General features: G+C 36.0%; 2 long non-coding RNA genes and 1 other non-coding gene across 3 annotated transcripts; all 3 read right to left on the bottom strand.

Moving 5' to 3' along the window:
- Positions 1-1,676: 1,676 nt before the first annotated feature.
- Positions 1,677-5,329, bottom strand: LOC133830916 (uncharacterized). Its single transcript, XR_009892293.1, has 3 exons — positions 5,254-5,329; positions 5,123-5,179; positions 1,677-1,772 (listed from the first exon to the last, which is right to left on the bottom strand). It is a non-coding gene; the product is annotated as an uncharacterized LOC133830916 (long non-coding RNA).
- A 2,026-nt stretch (positions 5,330-7,355) lies between these two features.
- LOC133830912 (uncharacterized) lies at positions 7,356-19,942 on the bottom strand. Its single transcript, XR_009892288.1, has 4 exons — positions 19,790-19,942; positions 19,512-19,638; positions 8,247-8,416; positions 7,356-7,621 (listed from the first exon to the last, which is right to left on the bottom strand). It is a non-coding gene; the product is annotated as an uncharacterized LOC133830912 (long non-coding RNA).
- LOC133813237 (small nucleolar RNA R71) lies at positions 9,363-9,469 on the bottom strand. Its single transcript, XR_009884271.1, has one exon. It is a non-coding gene; the product is annotated as a small nucleolar RNA R71 (small nucleolar RNA).
- Positions 19,943-27,418: the final 7,476 nt, after the last annotated feature.

Below are 27,418 nucleotides of genomic sequence, written 5' to 3'. Positions count from 1 at the left end.
TTGAGATCCCGGGGTGATACAATGAGTCTAAATGTGCTCCTCTAATTGCCGAATACGCTCTCTCATCTCAAACATCTCTTCATCTCTAGTTTGTGGAGGATCAATAGTAAATGGAGTTCGGTCCCTTATGTTAAGGATACGTCCATATCCTTTTTGGTGGCCCCGTCGTTTTCCGAAGACAGTTTGTACCAAAGATATGTCTTCATCTTCAGGCGCACTCGAAACTGGTGTGGAACTCTCAGTATTAGTTGTCTGTGTCTACTGTGTGTCACGATATGCACGCAATTTCTCCTATGATACAATGTATAATGTAATTATGTATTGTAAACAAACAATTAAAATTTTGAAAAATGTGTAAAAAAAACTTAACGTACCCAAGTTTTTTTGGCTGTCTCTGTCACCCACCCTGTGCCTGATTTATGGTGAGTATCCATCCAGCTATCCGGGATGGGCTCAAGTTGCCCAGTCTCTAAATTGCGTTGTCACGTACATATATTTTTATAAAATTAATAATTAAACGTAAATAAGAAAAACAAAGTAAAAAATAATTAATTAACTAACTTTTTTATAGCGCAGCGCTGGGATTGACTGAGAAGCTCCATAGCTAAAATCTTTCAGTTTCTTCCTATTTTCCTTGTTGACCACAGAACGTTTCTGCAAAAAGTTATCGTTAGTAATATATTTAATTTAGATAGTTAAGTTTTGCAAGAAATTAATACCGTAATTTTTGGGCGTCGGAAAAATTCAATAGCTTTTTGCCACTGCGTATTTGTGCAACCACCATAACGATTTTGTGGCCCATTAATCGTTAAATGCTCTTTAATATCGTACTTCTATTCAGAATACTTTTTAGCACACGATGTATCAATACCTCTCAAGATCCCAGGCATGTGCCCTTGTCCATATCTAGGATGTCCAATATCAAACAAATCATCCTAATTTACAAATATTTATTAGTAAATATGATATATAACATAAAATTAGAATTAACATAAAAATACATAAACTACTTACCTCCAGATGTGCAAGTATTCTTTGTTTCGAGGCATTTGGTACTTTTGACCATTGAGGACAGTCCGGATCTGTGTATTGTCGAACAAGTAATCCGAGCTCTCTTGAGAAATTTGAGCTGTAATCTCCGATCTCTTTATATGTTCTCCCCCGCGCATCCCACTCGAGAGGGAGAGGACGCCCCAACTGTTTCCTTTTTTCCCGCGTGTTCAATCCTTTATGGCGTCCACGTTTGTTTGGAGGCGCTATTGTATGCAAATTAAATATTTTAAAATTAAAATTGATTAATTGTTAAAAGGGATAATTGCAGCATAAGTACCCAATGTTTGGGTTTTGTACGCGGCATAGACCTAATGTTTATTTTTAGTGGCAAAAGTATCCAAAGTCAGTAAAACTGTAATTCCGTCAGTCTCCTCCATTAGGCAGACACATGTCACATTTTTATTGGTCCAAATCATAATTATTTTTAAAATATTATTGAGTTGGACCAATCACGAAGTGACACGTGTTGGTCCAGTCATCACGAAACGGAACCTAACGGAGGAGGCTGACGGAATGCCGCGTACAAAATCCAAACATTGGGTACTTATGCCGCAAATATCCCTTGTTAAAATAATGGATTAATTCTTAAAATTTAAGGAGTATATCAATGTGTAAAGTATTACCTCGTTCACAATCAGCTGGGATATTTGACGGTCCACGTGGAGGATCGCAACCTCCACCATCACCCCCGTGAGATCGAGCAATAACATCAGCCATATCTGTCAAATTAATAAATATTAAAATTACATTTATCGGTTACAAATAACTATATAAAATTAATTATTGTTAAAAATAATTACTTCAACATATTATAGTCCACATCAAAGTTGCCCGAAGAGTGAAGAAACTACCATCGACTGCATCTCGAATCTGTACACCGGTCACCCATAATTCTTTTAACTCATCAATCAATGGTCTTAAGAAAACATCAAAATCTTTTCCTGGCGAATGAGGTCCCGGAATTAATAAGCTCAACATGAAATTAGTTTCTCTCATGCACAACCATGGTGGCAAGTTATATGTCGTCAACACAACCGACCACATACTATAAGAAAGACTCATATTACCAAAGGGATTGAATCCATCTGTAACCAATCCAAGCCGCACATTCCTGGGTTCCATTGCAAATGTTGGATTATTTCGATCAAAGTCCTTCCAAGCTTTCCCATCAGCAGGATGACGTAATACACCATCTTCTTTTATACGTTGGTCGTGATGCCATCTCATATGTTGAGCAATGTGCCTCGATGCATATTTTCGCATTAACCTAGGGGTTAAAGGAAAATAACGCATCACTATATGAGGCACTTTCTTGCCCTTGGTGTTCTTGTCCACCCATCGATCCTCCCCACAAACAGGACATTTGCTTTTTCCAGCATGTTCTTTCCAAAACAGTGCGCAAGCATGCTTGCAGACATGGATTGACTCGTAGCCTAATCCAAGTTTCCGCAACAACCTTTTCGCTGCATAATGCGATTTTGGAAGCTTATTTGGGGCTGGAAATGCATCATGTAAGAACTCCAGCATTCCATCAAAGATTTTGTTGGGAATTTTTCCCAACACTTTGAAATGCATTAACTTCACTAGGAAATTCAATGATGTATAATTTTGACACCCAGGGAATAATGGAGCCTCGATCTCAGCAAACAAATCGTTATAATGTTGCCCACCCCTATAGTCTGCTGTAGGTATCTCTTGATCGCACTCATTCTCTTCATATTCGTCATTGTCATTTTGCATAACATCATTGAGAACATCCATCATTTCATCTTCATCATTTTGATCTATCACTTTCCTCATTGGTATTATTTCATCCTCTCCATGCCAATGCCAATTGGTATATTTCCGTAGAAAACCATTTACAAAGAGATGATTTTCTAATACATCAATCGTCTGAAATTCAACGTTGACACACCTCCTACACGGACATTTCACCAATCCCCTTGAGTCAACGCACTGCCGAGCTCTTTGGAGAAAATCCATCACACCAACCTCATACTCATTGGATAATCGATCTGTCAAATTAATCCAGCTCTTGTCGATCGACATTGTATGAATGTAGCACTGCACAGAACACTAATCATCAAACTTACAATCAAGTTGTGTGTGTGTCCTAATTCAGAGAGAGGCAAATTTAAGAGTCTTCAATGACTCACCCTCTCTGAACGAGTCTAAGGCTTCTTGTGATGAACACTAAAAAAATAAAAAATGATCACTAGGTGATAATAACACACTATCATATCTTTGGTAATAATTTCTTATTAACAAAGAAAAAAACAAATAAAATTAAATATTTTTTTTATAATGTCTTATGCTCTTTGAAGTTAATTATGTTGTTTTATGATATCTAACTATAATATATTTGAGTGTAAATTTTATTAAAATTATTTAAATTTGACATTTTTTTTCTAACTTCAAACATTAATTTTAATTTTAATAATGATTAAAATTATGTTTAAAATTGGTTTTCTAATAATATATTTGTTAATTTTATTTAATCAGAACTAAGAAATATTTTTTTTTTTTTACATATTAATTCAGTATTTATTAAATTACATATTTTACTTATGCTTTATTGAATAGTTTTATTAATTTAAACAAAATTTCTAAGATTTGTTTAAAATTTATTTAATTACTTTAGTATTTAATTATTACTTAAACTATTTAATTAATGTTTATTTTTATTAAAATTTAGTTGCATAATGTTAATGTTAATTTTATTTAATCTTAATTAAAAAATATATTATTTTACTTATCAATTCACTATTTATTAAATTAGAAATTTTATTGAGTACTTCTACTAATATTCACAATATCTCTAAATTTTACAATTCTATAAAAAATTCGACAGCATAATGACTATATTTTCATCTATCCCAAAATTTAAAATTCTGCAAATAACACATAAAAAATATCTAAACCCAGATCATGCAGAGAGCAATACAAATACATTTTAAACGACTATATAATTTATAATTATTAGTCTAAATTTTATTAATTATTCAATTTTCTAAGCAAAATATCAAAATTCTACTAAAAATTAACAACAACAAATCATCAATATTTATAAAATCTGATTTTTTACTACAACATAACCAAAAAAAATTAAAATTGACAACAACAACATACTAACATTAGCACCAAAATTTTCAAATTAACACTCAAATATTTAATATGTTTACTAATATGTTTAATACACATAATTTTCACCAAAACAACATAGAATCTATTTTAATAAAAAAAAATACTAATTAATCATATAACAATTTTCTAATTCCTAATCTCATTTTTACTAATAAATATTTTTAAAACCTAAAAATAAATACATTCTCTCTAATATAATAATTTCAGATTTTTATTAAAATTTGTTGACCCTGATTTTGGTCAACTGGCACGGAGTCAAAAATGTTTGATGTGGACAGATATATTAGAATGAATATAATGACGAAAACAGTAAAGCACACAAGAATTTATAGTGGTTCGGCCTTAGAAACTGGTAATAACCTACGTCCACTTGAGCTATTATAGATATAGGATTCAAAGGAGTGATCAAAGAACTAGGGTTCTTTGAGTTTCACCAACCTCTGAAGAATAAACAATATATCGCAACGTACTAGCTCTAATTCTCTCGTAAATCTATATTCTCCAGTAAGCAAAAAGCCAAAAGTCCCCTCCTTGAACTATCTTTCTCTATTTATAGGCTCAAGGAGGATTACATCAATTTGTTACAGATATTCTCTCCTATTTAATCGGATCATCAGGAATTATTGGAGACAATCTCGGGATTGACTTAGATCTTTACAAAATTATCTTGAGATATGCGGAGTGTACGACCAGTCTGGTTGTAAGAAAAACTCAACCGTTATGCTTGCAATATCTTACTGGTCGATACTCTAATAGAATTCTTCCAGGTGTCAGCCACGTGTTCAGAAATCACTTGCCACGTCATCCATGCCTGTTTTTAGGATAACAAAATTAATATTATTTTATTTATATAAAAAAACATAAATTATTCAAAAATTGAAAAAAAAAATTAAAAAAAGAACAGAAAAATTAAAACACAACTTACCAACACCTTCAATTCCTTGCAATCTTTCTCTGTAGTTCAACAAAAACCGTACCCAACCTTCAAACAAAAATTACAAAAATACATTACCATTTCATAAATATATATATATAAAATGAAGAAATAAACCTTACCTTTAACAAATAGAGAGAAACCCCTTCACTTTTGGAGATTTTTGGACTTAAAACCAAAATTTTTGGGAAGAAAATGGGGGATTTCGGCGGAGAGAGGCAGACGGCACGGAGAACCAGAGGAAAAACCAGAGAGGAAGGAGAAGGGGGTTCGTGGAGGTGGGCATATTTATAAACCTTATACCGAGAACATGTTCTCGGTATAGGAACTAACCCTATTTCAGAACCGCGAAAATGTCCCGCGCATCTGAAATGTCTATACCGAGAACATGTTCTCGGTAGAGTGTTCTCGGTATAGAACCTTTTTTTTGTAGTGTTAATTAATTTTCAGGAAGCTTGTTTGCAATTTATTTGTTTGGTTTCGGGTGTTTTTTTATTTTATTTTTGACTTGTGAATAAGAATTTGATTTGATATAAAATTTATGTTGTTTTGCATTTTGTTTTGTATTTAGATCATTGTATATAAATTTTGGGGCAGGGGGTTTGTATCTTGTGGTCAAATTTGATTTTGGGAAGCCTATCTGCTTTGCGTTTTCCAGGTCTTTTGGTTTGTTCAATGTTGAGACCATTTTATTTTATTATTCTTATGCCAAAACATTAGCTCATATTTGATCATCCATTCATGAATTAGAATGATATAAGCAGAGGAAACTTAAATCAATAAAGTATCTTATGAAACATAACTATTTTATATCAGGTGGTGCCGGTGGGAATCTTGAATGGTTGTGAACTTGTTGAATTGGGAGACACTACTACAAAAATGGGCTTTCCCGATAGTTTTTAACTGTCGCTATTGAGCAACGACGACAGTAAACTAACTGTCGTATTTGTCTATGCCGACGTAGGGGTAACTACGCCGACAGTTAATAAGTGTCGCCATTGCTAGCAACGCCGACAGTTAATACGTGTCGCCGTTGCAGGCAACGCCGACAGTTATTAGGTGTCGTGATTGACTCTCTATGGTGTAGTAAAAGAATGCACATCAAAAATTAAATTAATTTAACATTGGTAACATTAAATTTATATTTGATTAGTTCTAACACTTTCTAATAAAAGAAATAAACTTATAAACTTTTTTATTCAACAATTTTATAAATTTATTACACCAACAACAGTCAACAATCAAAAAATAAACCAAATTTATATATTACAAAGGCAAAAATTACATAGCAAACTTAAACAAAATATATTTAATTAGATTGGTACAAATATAATCAGAATTTATAAGTAATTAGTTCTGTGCAACATGAACAAGTTATAAGTATACTCGAGTATTCTTATACGAGTTGTTCAACTCTATCTTGTATTTCTCAAGTTTATGTTGAAGTGTCTTGAGTGCAGCAGCTCTTTCTCTTTAGTTCCTGAAACACTAAAAGTTGTAGCTCTTTATTAAAAAAAATGGGGATAATTGCGGCATAAGTACCCAATGTTTAGGTTTTGTGCGCGGCATAGACCCAATGTTTATTTTTAGTGGCAAAAGTACCCAAAGTCAGTAAAACTGTAATTCCATCAGTCTCCTCCTCGTGTCACGTTTTTATTGGTCCAAATCATAATTATTTTTAAAATATTATTGAGTTGGACCAATCACGAAGTGACACGTGTTGGTCCAGTCATCACGAAACGGAACCTAACGGATGAGGCTAACGGAATTACAGTTTTACTGACTTTGGGTACTTTTGCTACTAAAAATAAACATTGGGTCTATGCCGCGTACAAAACCCAAACATTTGGTACTTATGCTGCAAATATCCCAAAAGAATGCACACACAATGATACAATATATAACCAATTTTCAAGTTCTTTAGACACAATTTCAACTTTCAAGCAAACTAAAGTCTAACTAATTGAAAGTCGTGTTTGATTTAGCCTCAAGGATTATTAGCTACCATGAAACATGAAACTTCATGCTGTATGACTAAGATTACAAAATGCGAAAGCAATTTTTGCTTGACGATTTCAATAATAGTGTTTGCTAAATTAAAAGATTATCAATGGATTTCATTATTACAAGTTACTTGTATAAGATGCCAAGCTCATTGCCAAGTAGATCTAGAAAACACTAGATACCTTCAACAAATATAGAGAAGCAGATACACAAACCAGTAAGTCCACGAAAATACCAATCCATAAGATTTTTAAAACCAAAACTAATATAAATTTATATATATAGTGAAATTATATATTAATTAAATACTCAGTTTTAATACCAAATATATATAAAATACATCAACGTACAGAGAAAACAAGAAACTAAAGCTAACAACTAACACATTACCCTAGTTGTGACTCATCTGCTCAAAGAAACTTTGTTGCCCATTGATTTCGAGTATCGAGTCTCATTTTCTCAAGTGTGTGTCTTCATCCCACTATGCTACACAAATCAAATTCAAAAGTTAGATAACCAATCTTATGGTAAACAAAAAAAGTCCCTCACAAACAGCAATTAATCAAACACTATGCAGGCAACTTTAAGATTCCACAAACTCTATGTCATATAATCATTTCAAAAAACAATTACACAAGTATTTCAATGAAGTATTTCATTGTATATATATATATGCATATACATACTTGTTCAAATCCTAGTCTCTGAACATCAACCAAATCAGATGAATGAAAATAAAAGAGCTTCATTATTGCCATTGATTTCCATGATCTATTTATTGCCAAACGAAAGACCCACTAATGATTGAATCAATAGAAAGTAAAAAAGAGAAATCAATATCTATAACATATTCACTAAATCTTAGCTGAAAACTTCACAAGTTATTGCCATCATCACCATTACTATAAGGTCAATATCAATGCAAAGCTCACCGCCTCAAAATAGCAAAAAGTGCAGAAACAAGAAAAATAAGAAAGTGAAAGGGAAAAGGCACAAGAAAATAAAGAGCAAGTCAACATATGAGTACACACAATTATACCAACAACTCATATAATTAAGATACTCTAGATGGTATAAATGAGGCTATTAACTATATATATATAATAATTACCTGCAGACCGAGCGTTATAGAACTCCATCTTCCTTCACCATTCAAGCTCACATATTCAGTAAGCATCTTATCTCTTCTGAAGTCCAAGGGCCTTTCCTCCATCTTATCACTTCCATTCGTATGCTAACCCCAAGTTGAATGACCCATAAAACTTGTCACTTATTCACACCCTACACGTTCATAAAAGGAATAAACACAAAACATTTCATCAGAAACAAAAAATGTTGGAGATAACCAAGTTTTTTTATGTGTGAACTTGCAAGAGAAGGAATGTCGGTAAGCCATGTTGATTGTGATATTGTCATTTCTCTTTGATAAGCGTACAAAATATACGCTTATTTATAACTTTTTCAGATTGATTTGGTTGTTTATCTCAAGAGAAAGTTTCTACTTAATCTGTTTGGTGAACTTGTGCAGTGTGTCGTTATAATTCTGATTTGTTCGAGAATTTGGATAAATATCTGTTTTCATAGTCGAAATTGGTTAATATCAAAATAGTTAATTTTTATTCTAATTTGGCTGTTTTTATTATTTGAACTAATCCAAGTTGTCGCATTTTGTTTTAATAGGTGAATCTTTTGTATGTGACGTGAAGGATCTGCAAATCTTGTGCCTGTTAATCCTGAAATCGAAAGATCCTGCAGACAAAACAGAAGGAAAAAGAGGTTGGAAGCATCAATGGCTGCCAACCAAAGAGACGGGGTTAACAATAATGATGGTCAAAATCACATCGCTCAAGATCAAAATGTGCGAGCATTAAAAGATTATGTGCTCCCTGCTGTCACAGGAGTGCACTCGTGCATTAGGCCTCCGAATGTTATTGCTAATAACTTTGAGATTAAGCCGACGATGATACAAATGGTCCAGACTTCTGTCCAGTTTGGTGGTCTCCCCAATGAGGATCCTAACTTGCACATAGTGAACTTCCTTGAGCTATGTGCAACGTTTAAGTTTAATGGGGTGAGCGATGATGCAATAAGGTTGAGATTGTTCCCTTTTTCACTAAGGGACAGGGCAAAAAGTTGGCTTATTTCTCTACAGGCCAACTCAATCAATACATGGGAGGAACTAGCTCAGAAGTTTCTCTCAAAGTTCTTTCCTCCTGCAAAAACTGCTAAGTTGAGGAGAGAAATCAATAACTTCTAACAGAATGAGGGAGAATCATTGTACGATGATTGGGAAAGATTCAAAGACCTGCTCAGGAAATGCCCTCATCACGGTATAGAGAAGTGGATGTTAGTCCACAATTTTTATAATGGGCTTTGTGGTACTACTCGCACTATAATAGATGTAGCAGCAGGTGGTGCTTTCATGAGTAAAGGGGTTGATGAGGCATATGAATTATTAGAGGAGATGGCTATGAACAATTATCAGTGGCCTGCCGAACGAGACACTTCACAGAGAAAAGTAGCTGGGGTACATGAATTAGATGCTATCACTGCTTTAACTGCTCAGGTTGCTTCATTGACAAAGCAGTTGCAACAAAACAAGATCTCAGCTCAAGCCCAGGCTATACAGATGCAATCAGGGTGTGAATTATGTGGAGGGCCTCATTTGTATGAACAGTGTACAGCGGCCAACATGTATGGTAATATGCCAGTTAATCAGGCTCAGGTACAGGCAGTTGGTAATTTTCAAAGGCCTTATCAGAATCCGTTCTCCAATACTTACAATCCTGGGTGGAGAAATCACCCAAATTTCTCATGGAGAAACAATCAGGGCCAACAGTCACAGTTTCAAGGGCCATACCAGCAACACATGTCACAACAGCCTATGAATCAAGCCTCATCGTCACACCAGCCTAGACCGCAAGATCAACCCGAAAAGCCTAATGACTTGCAAGCAGCCTTGTTGACTCTCACTAATACTCAGACTCAATCCATGACTGAGACCAGATCCTCTATTCGAAACCTTGAGACACAAGTGGGTCAGTTGGCCAACATGCTTTATAACAGACCGCAAGGGAATTTTCCTAGTAATACCGTGGTAAATCCTAAAGAAAACTATCAAGCAATTTCGTTGAGGAATGGTAAGCAAGTGGAGCAGCCCAGTGTACAAAAGTCAGTGGTTCAGAATGAAGAGTTGGGTGAGAAATTAGATACAAAAGCGAATGGGGTTACTGAAGACCACCAGGGTTCAAACAAGTGTCCTCCCTTTGTTGATAGTCAGCCAGTTCAAGTTCCATATCCTCAGAGGATTAGAAAAACTACATTGGATAAACAGTTTTCTAAGTTTTTAGAGGTATTCAAAAAGCTGCATATCAATATTCCTTTTGCTGAGGCTTTAGAGCAAATGCTCAGCTATGTGAAATTTATGAAGGAGATTCTGTCGAAGAAAAGGAAGATGGAGGAGTATGAGACGGTGGCACTCACTGAAGAGTGCAGTGCGATATTGCAGAGGAAGTTGCCCCAAAAGTTGAGAGATCCAGGGAGCTTTACCATACCTTGCACCATTGGCAAATTTGAATGTAAGCACGCTTTATGTGATCTGGGGGCAAGTATTATTCTGATGCCCTTAATTGTGTTCAGACGACTGGGTTTGGGTGAGGCAAGACCGACAACCGTCACTCTACAACTAGCGGATCGATCGGTGAAACATCCACGGGGAATTATTGAAGATGTTCTTGTGAAGGTGGATAAGTTTATTTTTCTTGTTGATTTTATCGTTCTGGATATGGAGGATATGGATGTACCTATCATTCTGGGTAGACCATTTTTAGCTACTGGGCAGGCTTTAATTGATGTTCAAAAAGGTGAATTGACACTTCGAGTCCAGGGTGAAGAAGTGGTATTCAACGTGTTTAAGGCTTTAAAGTTTGCAAATGTAAATGATAGCTGTTTCAAAGTTGACCTGGTAGAGAAAGCAGTGGCAGAAATTAATCTTACAAAGGATTCACTTCAGAAGAGTTTGACAATTGGGGATATAGATGCTGAGTTAGACAGTGAGGTCCAAGAGTGTGTACAGTGGATGAATTCTAAAGGGCCAATTTATAATCGAAAATATGAAGATTTGGGCCAAGGACCTGAAAGACCATTACCATCAGTTCAGAAACCTCCAGAGTTGGAATTGAAATCATTGCCAGCACATCTTCGATATGCTTTTCTGGGTGAGAAGGAGACTTTACCAGTCATTGTGTCTTCTTCTCTTTCTAATGAGGAGATGGAAAAACGGTTACGGGTGTTGAGAACCCATAAGTTGGCAATTGGATGACGTTGGCAGATATTCAGGGAATAAGTCCATCCACAGTTATGCACAAGATCTTGATGGAAGATGACAGTAAGCCCTCTATTGAAGCACAACGTCGATTGAATCCAGCAATGAAAGAGGTGGTAAGGAAGGAGATCTTGAAGTGGTTAGATGCTGGGGTGATCTATCCCATTTCAGATAGTAGTTGGGTAAGTCCAGTTCAGGTAGTCCCTAAGAAAGGAGGGATTACAGTGGTGAAGAATGGCAATAATGAACTTATCCTAACGCGTACCGTAACTGGTTGGAGGATTTGTATAGATTATCGTAAACTGAACAAAGCAACTAGAAAAGATCACTTTCCACTGTCTTTCCTTGATTAGATGTTAGATAGATTGGCTGGACATCAATATTACTGCTTTCTGGATGGCTATTCAGGGTACCATCAAATAGCCATTGCTCCTGAGGATCAAGAAAAGAAGACTTTCACCTACCCATATGGTACTTTTTCATTCCGTCGTATGCCGTTTGATCTGTGCAATGCCCCAACCACTTTTCAACGGTGTATGATGGCTATTTTCTCTGATATGGTGGAACGAAGCATTGAGATCTTTATGGATGATTTCTCTGTTATGGGGTCTTCTTTTGATGATTGTCTAAGGAATTTGGAGGCTGTGCTGAGAAGATGTGAAGAGGCGAATTTAGTCTTGAATTGGGAAAAATGTCATTTCATGGTAAATGAAGGCATAGTACTTGGGCACAAGGTGTCTAAGAATGGTATTGAGGTTGATAGGGCTAAGATTGCTACTATTGAGAATTTTCCACCTCCAGTTTCAGTGAAAGGGGTGAGAAGTTTCCTTGGTCATGCGGGGTTCTACAGAAGATTTATAAAGGACTTCTCCAGGATTTCTAAGCCACTCTCGGCATTGTTGATGAATGGGGTTCCATTTGAGTTTGATGAGAAGTGTCTTGAAGCTTTCAGGATACTAAAGCAGAAATTGGTGTCGGCACCTATAGTAATTTCACCGGATTGGGACCTGCCATTTGAGTTAATGTGCGATGCAAGTGATTTTGCAGTGGGTGCAGTTCTGGGGCAGCGTGTTGACAAAGTATTTCAGACTATTTATTATGCCAGCAGAACACTAAATGGCGCTCAGTTGAATTATGCCACCACTGAGAAAGAGCTTCTTGCCATTGTATATGCATTCGATAAATTCAGGCCTTATTTGATGGGGAACAAAGTTATTGTGTATACTGATCACTCAGCAATCAGGCATCTTATTGCTAAGAAAGATGCTAAACCCATACTTATTCGTTGGGTACTTCTTTTACAAGAGTTTGATATGGAGGTTCGAGATAAGAAGGGTACTGAGAATTTGGTAGCGGATCACTTATCAAGACTTGAGTTGGGGGATAAGTCAGAACTTGCTGTAGGAGAGATTAATGAGAGTTTCCCAGATGAACAATTATTTGCAGTGGAAGATGAGTTGGTGCCATGGTTTGCGGATTATGTGAATTATTTGGCAGCCAACGTAGTGCCACCAGAAATTCTAGGGCAGAGATTGAAATTTTTTTATCATGATGTGAAGCACTACTACTGGGATGATCCTTTCTTATTCAAACAATGTCCGAATTTGATTATCAGAAGATGTGTGCCTGAAAGAGAAATGAAGGACATCTTGTTTCATTGCCATGCATCCCCTACTGGTGGACATTTTGGGGGAGCAAGGACTGCTACAAAGGTCCTTGAATGTGGATTTTATTGGCCTACTCTGTATAAAGACAGCTATGACTATGTGAAACGGTGTGATCGTTGTCAAAGGGTAGGTAATATCTCAAGACGTCATGAAATGCCTCTCACTAATATATTAGAGGTTGAATTATTTGATGTTTGGGGTATTGACTTTATTGGACCCTATCCACCGTCGTTTGGTAATTTGTATATTTTGTTGGCGGTGGATTATGTAAGTAAGTGGGTTGAAGCAGTTGCTACTTCAACTAATGATGCTCAGGTGGTAGTCAAGTTTCTGAAAAAGAATATTTTCTCTCGTTTTGGCACACCTCGAGCGATTATAAGTGATGAAGGGACTCATTTTGCCAATAAGATTTTTGATTCCTTAATGGAGAAGTATGGAATTAAACACAAGATGGCATTGGGATATCATCTGCAGTCAAATGGGCAAGCGGAGGTGTCAAATCATGAGATTAAGCTGATTTTAGAGAAGACGGTGTAAGTTAATAGAAAGGATTGGTCGAATAAGCTTGATGATGCGTTATGGGCTTATCGGACAACTTTTAAAACGCCAATTGGTACGTCTCCCTACCGTCTTGTATATGGTAAAGCTTGTCACTTTCCATTTGAACTGGAGCATAGGGCATAGTGGGCGTTAAAAAAGTTGAATTTCAATCCGGGCGCTTCGAAAGCATTAAGGTTAGCTCAACTGAATGAGCTAGATGAATTGTGTCATGATTCCTACGAGAATGCAAGAATCTACAAAGAAAAGACAAAGAAATGGCATGACAATAATATTGTCAATCGGACTTTTCAAGTGGGCGATAAGGTGCTGCTATTCAATTCCCGTCTCAAGTTATTTCCGGGAAAATTAAAGTCTCGATGGTCGGGGCCATTCATTGTTACAAAAGTTTTTCCATACGGGGCTTTGGAGATTCAACAAGGTGATTCTTCTCCGTTTAAAGTTAATGGGCAGCGGGTGAAGCATTACTATGGAGGCGACATTGAAAAGAAGGTCAATATTACACTAGTGGATTCTTGAAGGCAAGAAAAGCAGCGTCCGGCTAAATGACGTTAATGACAGCGCTTTTGAGAGGCATCTCATTATTTTTACTTTTCGGTTGTTTTCAGTTTTAAAATTTATGAACAATTCGTAATTAGTTTACATTTTTTTTGTTGTTTTCGTTTGACATTATATTTTTATTTTTATTTCTTTTAGTGTAGTAGAACCGTGAAAAACGTAAAAAAACAAAAAAAAAACAAAAAAATGCTGAAAAAAGCTGATAATTTTGAACTGCATTTAGGCGATATATCGTCTGGACAACAGATTCGGATGGGAATTTGCAATGTTAAAATTTTTTTTCAGGTGCCCAAGAGATATATCGCCTACCAATGGCGATATATCGGTTAGAGCAAAAGGGAATGCGCTATATCGGGGGTGCTGGAGGCGAAATATCGCCATGAAGAACATAGACGTCGTTCGGCGATACAGCATGTGGCGATATATCGCCACATATAGGCGATATATCGCCTGGTCGAATTTTTTGAAAAAAAATATAGCACGTGTGGAGCACATGATCCATTTATATCAGTTATTTTCCCCCAAAAACATAACTCCAATTTGACCCCTTTCACAGAACCGAAACCCTCTATCAAACATTCCCTTTTTCTCCCATTTTTCCTCTCAAACAAATCTCTCTCTCAAGCATCCCATCACCATCATCAAGCATGAAAGGGCTGAATCTTGCTGTGATTGAAGACCAATTTCATCATCCTCTTCAAGTTTTCAAGGTACATTGTTGAGTTTTGATGTGCTTAATGATATATTGAGGAAATTTGAAGAACTTAGATTTTGTGTTGGGCATTGGACGGATTTTTGGGAATTATTATGAGATTGGTTTGTGTTTATTTTTTTTATCATCTTGGGAGATTATTCTGTATATTTGGGAAAGTTTGTGGGGTTGTTTCACGATTGCACACTAAGTGTTCGATAAAAGTACTCAGTGAACGGCTTTGCCATATTTTGGAGATTATTGGGTGTTTCTGAGTTGATTTGGGGTTGTTAGTGTGTTCAGTGACTGTTATTTGTGTTTTTGCGATTGAATTACTCCATGGCATCTAAGAAAGCAAAGACCATGTCCACAGTCCAACGAGCCAATGTCACTATTCCTCATACGTTTGTTAACCCCACTGCTCAAAACAAATTTGAGGAATGGATTGTTAAAAATAAAACAGTGATTGTGGAGTCTCACTTTCGGCCCAGTGAATTGGATGGCATTCTTCCGCAGATGATTATCAATAGAAATTGGCAGCAGTTGTGTGAGCCCAAACTTTTAGCCAATATCAGTTTGGTCAGGGAATTTTATGCCAATGCTTTTGTGGAGAGGGATGATCATACAGTCTTCGTTTGGGGTAAAAAAGTTTGTTATTCTCCTCAAGTAATAAACAGGTTCTATGGCCTCAATGATCCATGGGATGATGATTATCGTGCAGGAGCCGATGAAAAGGATTATGATTTGCTCTTAAAGGAAATGACTAAGCCCGGCTCTACATACAAAATGGGGAGTGACATGGTTACTCCGCGATCTATCAGGGCCACCTGTTTGAGTCTGTATGGGAGGCTTTGGAACAGGTTCGTCATTAGTACTCTTATGCCTTCCACTCAACAAATGGAAGTAACTATTGAACGTCTATACTTGCTATATTGTATTTGTTCAGGCAAGTCAATCAATGTTGGGAGGCTTATCGCAGAGAGTATCAGTTATATTGCGCGAGGGGCCACATCTGGTGGTCATGGACATGCTTCGCTAATTACAAGTTTATGTAAGAATCAAGGAGTGCCCATGAACATTAATGAAGTCTGTGAACAATCTCCAATAATTAGTCATCAGTCAGTGTTGCATCAAGATGAGAATTATGGGGGTGTTCCTCGACCCACTGGTTTGGGATACGAGCCTGTAGACCCAAGTCTGCTGGCATTGCCACCTACCGATGAACAACCTGAGTCCACTCGGCCAAAGAGAAAGGGTAGAAAACCATCCACGTCTAGAGCTACTGAAGGCTCTAGTTCTCGGCAATATAGCACCATGCAACAAGATATTGAAGATTTGAAGAGACAACAACAGCTGTTGTTGCATGGTCAGGCGGATATTAGAGATCGTCAATTCCACATGACGAACTACATGGCTGATTTTTGTGGGGCATTTGCGCGCTACACAGGATTTAATGATTTTCCACAATGTCCTCCGAAATTGCGCCAACCATATCAACCGCCTCCAGATTCTGAAGACGACGAGTAACTATTCTGTTGTCAAGTTTTTTTTAGTTTATTTTATTTTCTTTTCTTTTCTTTTAGTTAAGTTCCTTTGGATTTCATGCAATAGTGAGGACACTGTTTATTTTAAGTTTGGGGGACTATTTATTTTTCTTTTGATGTTTTTATTTCTATTTTTAATGTTGGATGACTGTACGAAACTATTATCGACTATGACAGGTGGGGCTTCAATGATGAATTATGCTAATTCTGTGATGTTGTTAGACTGATGCTTTGGATATGTAGACTGTGTGCTTAACCTGTTGATAATTGATCTGAGTATTGTCAGTTGTGTATTATATGTGTTTTATTTAATTTATGCTTTACATTATATAAGTTTATAAGTATTGTGGGAATTGGTATGTTTGGTGGATATGGAAATAAGCTAGAACTTGCTCAGTTAATTTGTTGAGACGAAATGCTAAATGAAGTATTGAGTAGAGATGACTTAGGCAATTTTCTTTGGTAAACTTTTGAGCCTTTCCAGCTAATCCATGAAAATTTATCCTTAGTTACCCTTTTTGTGCCTAAAACTTTGATTTTTGTTCTTGATTATACTATTTGAGCCTAAATTTCCTAACTTCATTATTTTTCCTTTTCCTTTGTTATCATAAGCATATAATTTGTGGGAAAGAAGAATGGAAAATAGTGAGGTATTGGTATGATTTGAATGTAGTATGATTGTACAAAAAGAAGAGAGAGAGAAGTTTTTGAGATTATAAAAAAAAATCACTTTGTCACACTCCTTGATTATATATATATATGGAAAATATTAAGTTTGGGGGAGTGTGACTTGAAAAAAAAAAGTGATAAGTCTTGAAAAAAAAAGTGATACAAAAAGAAAAGAATAAAATAATGAAAGTGTTGTAATCTCTCTCTCTAATTGTATAAAAGGGTGATTTTTGGTGTGTGAAGAGAAATTTGGCTGGTTTCGAGGTTTATATGCTTATGGTAATTTTGAGCCTAAATGACTATTTATCTACCTTTACCTAAGCCTAATGTTATGAGCCTATCAAAGTCCTTTTGATCTACTTGATACAGATTTTATATTAGTGGAGACAAGTTAATTGAGCAAGCTTATGGTGAATTTTGATGGGTTTGTGGTATGAATGAATATTGATACTTGTAAAATTATGTTTTGTACAGTATTTGTTAAATGAAGTGTGTATTTGCATTAATGACAGTATTTGGAGAAATTATTGATATGTTGAAATTCTAGTCACATGATCTGAAGCATTGGTTGAGCGATTGAAGAAGAATTGGAATTTTTTAGAAAAATTATGCCCCTAGTCTAAGTTTAAATGTTTCTGTAAAGTTAAGTCATCCAATAGTTTTTTTTTTTTTAGTTTTGGATTGTTTCTTTGTTCTTTCTTTTGTTTGCTTGAGGACAAGCAACCAGTCAAGTTTGGGGGTGTGATAAGCGTACAAAATATACGCTTATTTATAACCTTTTCAGATTGATTTGGTTGTTTTTCTCAAGAGAAAGTTTCTATTTAATCTGTTTGGTGAACTTGTGCGGTGTGTCGTTATAATTCTGATTTGTTCGAGAATTTGGATAAATATATGTTTTCATAGTCGAAATTGGTTAATATTTGGAGATGTGGTACAGGCGATATATCGCAGAAGGAGTATTTTCAATTTTCGGCTGAAGCAGAAACAACATCAGAAGTTGCGTTTTTATCGAGTACATTCAATGGGCGATATATCGCAGCATTATAGGCGATATATCGGTACAAGGGCATTTTTGGAAATTTTTATGAAAATTCGTAGGTTATTGGATTTTTGTAAAAAGAATAAAAAGAAGATCGAAAGAGACAGAAAGGGGAAGCATTCTGACGGCAGGAGAAAGGACACAGAGAAAAATCAACTTTTATTTTGTTTGTTTTTCTTTATGCTTTTGAATTTTAGATTGTGTGATGAAGTTTAATATTATGAACTAAATTCGTATTTAGAGTATTTTAATGTAGTCACTGGATATTCTATTCATCTTTAATGCAATTTCTATGATTCTTTGAATTCATGGTTATCTATTGTTCTTATGTTTAATGCTTGTAATTGATTGACCATCTTTTGCATGATTATTGGTTTTAATTCAATATCTGAAAAGTGAGAATTGGAATAGTTTTAGGCAATAGACATAGATTTCAATTTAGAACGAAAGTATCAAATTGGTTTGTGTAGCAATTAGGTTTTTGTTCTTAATGCGGTTTATGTGTAGAATTTATTACAGACATGTAGAGAATTCACATGTAAACTGAATATTTTATATCTTGAGAAAGAATAGAATTGTCATTAGTAAACTTGCTATAATCATAGATCGAAGAAACATATTAGTTGTATTATTGATTGAATAGAATTGAAGGTTGATGAAATTAGAATGCTCTAATATTTCGCTTATATTAAATTTCGTTAATTAAATTTTGCTTTCCTAGTTTATAGTTCATTGTTAATTGTCATTAAATTTTCATTAGTCAAATAGAAATAAAAGTTTGCTATTGGTAATTATTAGATCAATTCCCTGACGGAACGATATTGTATTTCCACTACTATTACTTGTTTATTCGATTGCGTATACCTGCGCAGTAAAAAAAATCGCAACACTCTTGTATACTAGAAATCAAGAGTCCACAACAGATTAGAATTGTTTTTTATCAAATCATGGAACCGATCACAATTGCTAAACCAAAAGGTATAGAACAACTATAATTTCATTTAAATACTCTTTTCTAACATGAATCAAATTCAACCAACAATTAAATATATAACTCACCACTCAAGCCTCAAAGCTTAACCAAATCCAATGTGTGCCTATCTAGATTTAGATATTACTAAAAAATTACTATTATGCCTATCTATAATATACAATAACGAAACAATACATTATTGGACCTTAAAAATAAAATATAATTTTGCTGAAACTAGAGTTTTACTTCAGCAATGCAATTAACAAATTGAAAATGACCCATTTAAATATTTGGTTAACCAAATCCATTATTATAGATACTAGAGAGAAAAGAAAAGGAAAAACATATCATACCTAGTAGGAATTGGTCTATTTGTGGTGCTTGTAAAGAATGCTATGAACAATAGAACCATGTGGAGCAAGCGGTGCCATTATTAATGGCATCCCATTTACTTTACCAATTCAAAAATGGCAATTAGACCTATGGAACAATAGTAGCAAGATAAAATCAGAATATCAATGCAAACGCAGACTACTCTCTCACCCAAAACTCTTTAAGAATGAAAGAAAATTTTCTAAACAAACAGAGGACCCATAAAATGTTAAGGGAATAGAAAGTTTAGAGCACATACCCGGATTAGATGATATTGAGAGAGAACCTTGAAACCATTTAACGCAGCTCAGACCTAGATTTTCCAAGAAGTAAAAATAAATTTCTAAAACCCACTCTTCAACAATTCCTATTAAGATCCATATGTGAGAGAGGAATAGCATGAGAAAGCCCGAGCCCCTAATTTTAAGAAGGTGAAAGCTATAGATTTGGTGTTCTAAAGATAGAAGAATATTTGGGGGGGGGGGGACAGAAAGAAAAAAGAGGAATGCTAGGGCGGGAGACATTTTGGCAAAAATAAAAAGTATATTTTGGCGCTTTTTTTTTTTAAAGAAACTTCAACAAAAAATAAATAAAAACCCCAATATTATTAGTGAAATTTTAAAATTATTTTACAATATTTAACCAATCAATAAAATAACTATTTTTTAATTAATTTTTTCATAAATATGTTAAATAAATAATATTTAAGTATATTATTCATTATATCATAATGAATTTAAATTTTGATATAGAAATTATTATAAATAAAAAGTTAATATAATATTAAAAATTTAGAAACAAAAGAAAATCTAGCTTTTAAAGTTTTTAATTAATAAATTATTTTTATAAATATATTTACATAATTTAGTTTATTGTTTGAATTATATTATTCATTAATTATAATTTTAGATAATTTTTTATTTGAATTTCGGCGACATTTTATAACTGTCGGTATTGAGCTTTTATTAACTATCGGTGTTGGGTCAATAACCACAATTTTGAACTGTCGGCATTGGTCTCGAATTAACTGTCGGCGTTGGGGGTCAATAGCGACACATTTTAACTGTCGGCATTGGTCTCGAATTAACTGTCGGCGTTGGAGTCAATAGCTGTAATGACCCACTAATCTAGACTATTTGGACCAGCAACGAAACTATACATAAAACTTACATTTTTATGAAAATACCATAATTTTATTGAGTAACTTGTAAAAATAAGAGTTACTTACAAATAAATAGAATACTAAGAAGGATTTGGGATCCCATTGTCTTTAAAAACAAAACATGATTTAAATGAAAAGAATTACATAAGAAAATGCGGAAAATACATATAAAACCATAACAATTAAAACGAGACTACATTCTCGAATCGAGTAACGCTCGGCCCCTTGACTCCATTCACCATCGATACACATCCTCTAAGCGTCACAAATCTTTCCGCCTCTAAAGCTTATTTCCTGCACATAAACAGAAAGGAATGAGCCTAATGCCCAGCAAGGAAAAATCTAACACATAGTCATAAACATAATTTCATAAGAAACATAAAGACATATCATAACACATAATACACTTATTATAATGGCCATTATTACTTGGGGTCCCATAGACTAAACAAGCTTATGCCCATGAGATTAGTGGGGTCCTACCAGCTAAATAGGCATATGCCCACAATCTTTTTGGGGTCTTGTTAGTCAAATAGGGCATAAGCCCAAGCCTACAACAAACACATTTATAACATATTCATAACATATCATAACATAACACATAAGATAACATAAACATAAACATATAGATTCTAGCCTATTTTCCTTACCAAAGTTACCGGGATATAATGGACTGAGTTGGGACTTTTGGAACACTCCTAAAACCATATGAGAAAGAGTGAGTCTTAAGAAGAAGAAGAAGAAATGAAAATGAATAGGAAGACTAAACCATTGAGAATTATGCTTACCACCACTTATGTGCTTAAGAACTTGGATTCCCTAACCAAAATAAGAATGAGGTTAGGAAACTAAGTAGAAGACTAAGAGAAGGGAAACATAACATAAATCAAATGAACTAGAGTTTCGGGTTTACCTCAAAGACTTGCAAGATCAATCTAACCACAACCGAAATACTAACGAATCTCACTTCCCAAAGTGTTTGATAAGCTTATGATGTTTAAGCTTATGATTTTTCCCCAAACCAGGTGTTTACACTCTCACACTTACTTAGCATTAGCAGCTTCTGAACTTAGAGTAAAAGGTGAAGAAATGGCTGGGTACTAGGTCCTATTTATAGAGTTTGGGAATGAAAGTATATTGATTTTACTTGAATAAAAATAATAGCTTTTTAGGTGAAAATCATTTGAATAATCGTTCAGCAGAGGCTGAAGACTCGTTCAAAAGATGCTGGACTGTTGAAGGAGTTTGAATGGCTGAAAGGAAATGAATTCAAAAGAGTTTGAATTTATGCTGAAGGAGGCGATATATCGCCCCCTGTAGGCGATATATCGCCTGGGCTAGTATGCCCGAGGCGACCGTGCATCATCTCGTGTTTTCCGTATCTACGTGCTGCGATATATCGCCCCCTATAGCTGCGATATATCGGCACACGCTGAATAATTAAACACGAAATTACACATTTTTAGCTAAGTTTGAATGGAGTAAACAGCCTTGACTAAGCCCTCAACGTATTCAAAGCTGCTGACTGACCCTATAACATTCAAACTTTACTCCTTATTAAATTTAATCCTCAAAAATACTTAATCCTTAATCACCATTCATAACGTGTGCTTAAAATCCTATTGGTTGATGTCTAAACCTTATAATATAATAAATATAATCCTTAATATCAGTCACATTAATCAAACCTTAGGTTATACTTAATATTCTTAAACTATAGATTAAACTTAGAAAATCTATAAGTACTACTATGAGTGTCCAAATAATTCCCGGTCTGAACCAAAAATCCACAGTTACAAAGATAATACTAAACATACTATAATACTACTAAATAACTAGCTAAGTAAAGTTCTTGGACTCTACAATAGCGACAGTCAAAAGCAACAGTGATAGTTATTAGCTGTCGGCGTTGGTCTCTATGCCTACAGTTTTCAACTGTCGGCGTAGAGTCCTGCTAAGCAATTACAACAGTCAACAGAGGTTACTGTCGTGGTTGGGTGTTTACGGCAAAAGTACCCAATGTTTGGGTTTTGTACGCGGCATAGACCCAATGTTTATTTTTAGTGGCAAAAGTACCCAAAGTCAGTAAAACTATAATTCCGTCAGCCTCCTCCGTTAGGTTCCGTTTCGTGATGACTGGACCAATACGTGTCACTTCGTGATTGGTCCAACTCAATAATATTTTTAAAATAATTATGATTTGGACCAATAAAAACGTGACACGTGTCTGCCTAACGGAGGAGACTGATGGAATTACAGTTTTACTGACTTTGGGTACTTTTTCCACTAAAAATAAACATTGGGTCTATGCCGCGTACAAAACCCAAACATTGGGTACTTATGTCGCAATTATCCCTTAATATTATTATGCTCATAATAATAATAACATTCACAACATAAATAAATAATTAAATTAACCCACGTAATTAATTATTTATTAGGCATTATGCATATGTCGAGATTTAAATCTCATTCCAGGTTCTCAAACATAAGAAATTAATAATCTTTGTTATCACTGGAATCCATACATATCTAAACCCATAAATATGTAAAATGACAAAATACTCTCAGTGGAAAAATTACAAAATGACCATTTCGAGAAAACAAATATTACAATTATCCCCCCTGAAAAGAAATTTCGTCTCGAAATTTTTACTCAAACAACTCGGGATATTGCTGTTGCATATTGGGCTCTTATTCCCAGGTTGTTTATTCAACAGAACTGTTTCTCTACAATTCCTTCACCAAGGAAATAGTCTTATTCCTTAGGACTTTGTCCTTTCGGTCGAGTATTTTCACTAGACGTTCATCTAGTGATAAATCCTCCTGCAAACCCAAGGTATCGTAGCTCAGCACATGCTAGGGGTTGGACACATATTTTCGAAGTTGTGACACATGAAACACGTCGTGCACCTCAGACAATGATGGTGGTAAAGCTACCCTGTAAGCCACATTGCCCACCCTATCCAAAATCTCAAAAGGTGAGACATAACTGGGACTCAACTTTCCCTCCTTGCCAAACCTCTTCACCGAGATTCCTTTTGTAACGACCCAAATTCGCTAATAGGGCTTAAGGGCCTTGATTAGTGTTCCTGAAGGGCATAATGGGAATTATGTGTGATTTTAATGATTAAGATGCATGATTATGATTTAAAGCATTTTATATGACTATTTGAATATTTGAGATGCATGACTATGTGTATTAGTATGCATGCAGGCCCTGATTAGGTTAGAAGGGCATAATCGTAATTTTGGCCATTATGGGCATAACTGTATTGATATATGTGATAATTGTCGAGACCACATTATTATGTGGATATATCTGTGATCTGTGACTCGAGACGATCCTAGTGAACAAAGTAGCAGAAAAGTCATGGCGGGGATTTTTACCCGGCTCGGGGTGAGCTCAGGGGTATAAATGGGAATTTAGTGAATATATATATTGGAGTCTATTTTGACATTGAGGAATATTATTGGTGATTAGTTAGGTATTGGGAATTAAGGGGGAAATATTAGAGACACTCGAGGAGTTAGCGGGAATTGGGGTAAAATGACTAAAATGCCCCTAAGTGGATTAAAGGGTTTAGACTTAATAGGAAGGGCATAATAGTCATTTGGCTTACAGGAGTTAATATTACCAAGGCTTTATGTTAGTGGGAATTGTAGAGAAGTGTAGAAGTCTGAAAAAAAGAAGGAAAAGGAAGGGAAAAGAAAGGGAGAAAACAGAGAGAGTTTTCTAGGTCGGTTTACATTTCCTTCATCTGTTTCTTGAGAGTTTTTGGAGCAAACTCAGAGGAGAGTTGGGATAAACTAAGCATCAAGGATTCTAAGCTAAGTTTGGGGAATTGGCTGAGGTTTAGCAAGAGTTCATCAACACTTGAGGTAAGACTTTAGAGTTCTTCAGTTTTTGTTTCTGGTTTTTGAGCTATGGTGTTTAAGTTGAATTAGATGGAAACTTTAGGGAATTCATGCCTAAGGCTGGGGAGGAGCAAGCCCAGGAAGTCTAGAGGCAACTTGTGGTCGAAATCCCATTAAAGGTATAAATTCTGAGCTCTAACTTTGTTGTTGTTCATGTGCCACTCCTAAACACATGCATCACTGCACAAAGGGATGCATGTGCTTGAGTTCTAGGTATTTGGGGTGCTTGGGATGAGTGGAGTATGGTCATAAGGTTGTTTTTGAGTTTGGGAAATATTTGGAAGAGTTTTGGTTGAGGTTGGTTTGAGGAAATCGCAGAAAGGGGAAACTGATGCTGGTTTGTCTGTGACTAGCGCTACAGCGCTAGTCTTTGGGCGCTGTAGTGCTAGACCATGAGTGCTGAGGGGATTTTGCTTCTGTTTGTAGGGCTGTAGAGCCCTCCCATGAGCGTTGTAGCGCTACCCTGCCTTCTAAAGGGGATTTTAGGGTTGTTTGCAAGGGCTTTTGACCTAGGGTTTGATTCCACCACCTTGTTTGGTGGAACTAGGACTTCCCGGGGGCTCGGGATTAGCCCCGAGGCTAGCTTTTGGACTTGAGGATTGATGATGACTTTGGCCTATGATTGTGTCTAGGTGAGCGCTAGGGCTCGAGGAGGATCGTGCTCAAGGAGTCGAGGGATCAAAGCTAGTGAATTGAAAGGTAAGAGAACTGCACCCAGTTATATGTTTATGATGGGACTAAGTGCTCCTGATAATTGCATCGTGTCAATGATGGTATTATGCCATGGGACATGTGAAAGCGGCCTAAGAGTGTCGTACATTATATTTGCGCACAGGGCGCGGCTTGGCCACTGGTAGCCGAGGACAGCTTAATATTCACTGAGCTCAGTTTAAGCGGGCCGGAGTCAGTGGGATAACGGAGGGAGCAGCCTGAGAGCGCTAGCCCTAGTTATCATTTGTGCAGTGATGTGTGATATGAGTTGATATGTTTATCATGTTGAATACTTGATTATACTGAATGATTATATGGCTGAGATTATGTGATGCAGTATGGGATGTTGATTTGTCTGTTGATTGCTTATGCTCTGTTGTTGTGTTTTCTTGCTGGGCCTTGCCTCACGAGTGCTACGTGATGCAGGTAAAGGCAAGGGCAGGTTGGACCAATCCTGAGGTGGAGAGCTGCGGGGTTGAATGTACATAGCCAGCTGTTCGATCGACATGGTCAAGGAGTGGGTCAGGACAGGGATTGCCAAACTATCTGTTTTGCCTTAATATGGCTTGATATTGTATATAAGCCTTGTGTCTTTTGTAAACAGTCTTTAAACTTAATATTTTTGGGATCCCGTGTAAACAGATGATGCTTCTTAATGAAAATGTGGCTTTTGAGACCAAACCATCTTTAACCCTAGTTCCTTTATAGTTTCAGTAACACGATTTTAATTAAATGACTTGATTAGCAAGTCTGGCACTTTATAAACACACAGTGTAATGGTCTTGGCTGTCCAGGGCGTTACATCTTTCATTGGAGTCACACGCAGAAATACATGATCACCAACTTCAAACTCAACATGCATGCACTTTATGTCTGCATAAGACTTCTGTCTGCTCTAAGCTATGACCATTCTAGCCCTAATTTTTTTGAATAGTCTCAATGGTGTGTTGCACTGCATCTGGCCAAAGTAGTTTTCTCTCTCCCAGTTCATCCCAGTGAAGTGGGGACCTACACTTTCTTCTATACAACATTTCATATAGTGCTACCTCGACGGTAGATTGGTAGTTGCTGTTGTACGAAAACTCCATCAGTGGCAAATATCTACTCCAAGATCCCTAAAAGCCAATGACACATGCTCTAGCATATCTTCTAAGATTCGATTTGTTCTCTCAGTCTGACCATCCGTTTCTGGGAGATAAGTTGTACTGAAATTCAACCGAGTTCTCATTACTCTCTGCAGACTCTCCTAGAACGATGATGTAAACCGAGCATCCCGATCACACACAATAGAGTATGGTGCCCCATGTAGCCGTACAATCACATTCATGTACAACTCAGCAAATTGATCCATGGAATAAGTCATGCACACCAATAGATAGTGAGTCGACTTGGTATACCTATCCACAATTACCCAAATTGCATCGTGTTTTTTTTTTGTGGTCCTAGGTAACCCTGTCACAAAATCCATATATATCCTCCCACTTCCACTCAAGAATATTCAACAATTGTAGTAGCCCCACTGGTCTTTGATGTTCTGCCTTAACCTGCGGGAAGGGTTAAGCATTTTGCCACATATTGCATTACATCCTTCTTCATTCCCGGCCACCAATACAATACCTCAAGGTCGTGGTACATCTTAGTTGTCCTAGGATGAACTGAATATTGGGTAGTATGAGTTTTCGCCATAATCTCTTTCCACAACTCATCATTGTCTGGCACGCAAATACGCCCCTTGAATTTGATTAGTTTGGTATCTGACATATTGAAATCCTTGACATTCCCATCCTGCATCTATTGCTTTAGATCACTCAACTTATTGTCTGAATTCTGCCCTTCCCTAATCCTTTCTAACAAGGTGGACTAAAGTGTAACCTTTGCAAGTTGTCCTGTGATCAACTCTATACCAGCTCGTTCCATGTATTCCAGGATCTTCCTTGATACTCCTTGTAAAGAATAAACCAATACCATACATCTGCAACTAAGAACATCAGCTACTATGTTGGCCTCACCAGGGTGATACATTATCTCCCAGACATAATCTTTGATTAACTCTAGCCACCTTCTTTGCCTCATGTTCAATTCCCTCTGCGCGAAGAA

This window comes from Humulus lupulus, chromosome 1 (assembly GCF_963169125.1).
Source record: "Humulus lupulus chromosome 1, drHumLupu1.1, whole genome shotgun sequence".
NCBI classification, from domain to species: domain Eukaryota; kingdom Viridiplantae; phylum Streptophyta; class Magnoliopsida; order Rosales; family Cannabaceae; genus Humulus; species Humulus lupulus.
The sequence above is the reverse complement of the archived record's forward strand: the minus strand, read 5'-3'. Positions and strand labels throughout refer to the sequence as shown.